The sequence below is a fragment of the Nannospalax galili genome, unplaced genomic scaffold (assembly GCF_000622305.1).
Source record: "Nannospalax galili isolate Female #2095 unplaced genomic scaffold, S.galili_v1.0 scaffold2482, whole genome shotgun sequence".
Taxonomy (NCBI): domain Eukaryota; kingdom Metazoa; phylum Chordata; class Mammalia; order Rodentia; family Spalacidae; genus Nannospalax; species Nannospalax galili.
Genome location: NW_008347234.1, coordinates 312,530 through 314,654, shown reverse-complemented (window position 1 = coordinate 314,654; position 2,125 = coordinate 312,530). Strand labels below are relative to the sequence as shown.

The 2,125-nt window shown below is 40.5% G+C and overlaps 1 pseudogene; it reads right to left on the bottom strand.

The window, feature by feature from the left end:
- Positions 1 to 652: 652 nt before the first annotated feature.
- LOC103742700 lies at positions 653 to 1,610 on the bottom strand (annotated as a pseudogene).
- Between the last annotated feature and the right edge of the window lie 515 nt (positions 1,611 to 2,125).

Sequence of the window (2,125 nt, the reverse complement as noted above, 5' to 3'; positions counted from 1 at the left end):
TAATCCATAAGAGGGTTGGCAGGGGAGCAGATGCCTGTGCTTAGCAGCACACACTTCACATTGGATGTCAGTCCCAGGCTCATGGTTCATGTAACTCCATCTTAACTATCAGTTTGACTTGCTTGACTGAACTCCCTCGACTGATCAGTAATGTCATTTCACCCATCTGAAGTCAAACTGAATTTTCTCTACTGTGGATCTTGAGTTCAGTGTAGGGAAGGGAAGAACTCTTGATCACTTCTCTCCTCATGGTTTCCATTCCCCTAAACAGCCTAGACATAAAATTTCCACTTTAGGGAGTACAGAAATGGCTCAGAGATTAAGAACACTGGTTGTTCTTGCAGAAGACCCGGGTTCGAATCCCAGCATCCAGATAGCAGCTAACAACTGTCCATAACGCCAGTCCCAGAGGATCTGATAGCCTCTTCTGACCTCGGCAAGCATTCCATGACTTTGCTGCACTTACCTATATGCAGGCAATATACACATACACATTAAAAAATGAAATTTTTAAAAAATTTAATTTCCACTTTAAAGAGGTTTCCTGTGTAAAAGAACTGTCCAAAAGAATTGAACATTAGAACTAATCATAAGTAATAATAATCTTCAGAAATAGAGTTCTGATAAAATTTCTATGGGGTTCTCAAATATTTTATAATTTATTAGCTAAACCCAGTAAATAATTTGCTTTTCCAAAACATTTTTGAATGACCTCTTGACCTCTTTATTCCTCAGGTTATAGACCAGAGGGTTCACCATGGGGATGACCATGGTGTAGAACACAGATGCTATTTTGTCATTGTCCATGGAGTGACTCGAGCTGAGCTGTGGGTACATGAAGATAGCTGTCCCAAAGAAGATGGATACAGTGGTGAGGTGGGATAACAGGTGGCGAAAGCGTTCCTCTGACCTTCAGCTGAGCGCATCCTCAGGATAATAATGAAAATAAGCAAGTAAGAGTTCAAGATAACCAAGAGAGTGAAAGCAATATCCAATGTAGCCAAGATAAGGAGGACAATTTCATTTATGTAGATACCAGAACAAGAGAGATCCAGCACTGGGGGAGTGTCACAGAAAAAGTGATTGATCACATTGGAATGACAGAAAAAGAGGTGGAAAGTGAAGGCAACATTGATGGAGGACTGCAAGAATACACTGAAATAGAAGCAGGTGACAATCGGGACATACATAGTGCTTGTCATAGTGGTGGTGTAATGCAGGGGTTTACACACTGCTGCATGCCTGTCAAAGGCCATTGAGGCCAGGAGGAAACTCTCAACAGTGACAAAGGCAGAGAAAAAGAACATCTGATCAGCACATGAGTTGTAGGATATGATCTTATCTCCTGTGAGAAACCGTTCCATTACTTTAGGATTAACAGCTGAGGCGTAGACACAGTCCAACAGGGAGAGATTGCTGAGGAAAAAGTACATGGGAGTGTGGAGTCGGGAGTCCAGCAGAATCAACAGGATCATCCCAAGTTTCCCAACCAGAGTGAGGAGATAAATGAGAGTGAAGATTGTAAACACAGGAACATGCCATTCAAGGACATCTGTTAACCCCACAAGAATAAATTCAGTCACTTCTGAAATATTTTCTGTCAAAGTCATTGTGGATTTTCATGAGATATACCTAGGACAAGATGAACAAGCAAAAAATATGCTAGTTAAACATCATCATGAGATCTGAAGAATGAATACTCTGGCTTGTGTTTCATATTTCTGTTCAATGCGGATGCTGCAGGCAAGATGGTGGACTAAGCTGGGTAGAGGCTTAGTCCATATCAAAGTGAAACAGATGGGCACTGGAGCTTCTTAACTATAGCTGTCACACGTGGTTTATATAACTGGCTCAATTCCATTTGCCTGGTGTAATATATTCTATACTGAACTAAATTGCATACAATTCGTTACTGCTATTTGTAATATCTATGAACCTTCTTGTTTAACATATAACAATGACAGCTTAATTAGCAGCAAGCTCTGTGAGGAAAATTTGGGCATGCTTTCTTATTTTACTATGACATAACCAAGCATGCGTATTTCCCATCTCTCATACATCCTTTATCACCTTGAAGAAATTCAAAGATCTGGGGTGCTGCTCTAAGGAAAATCAGTTTGTATCT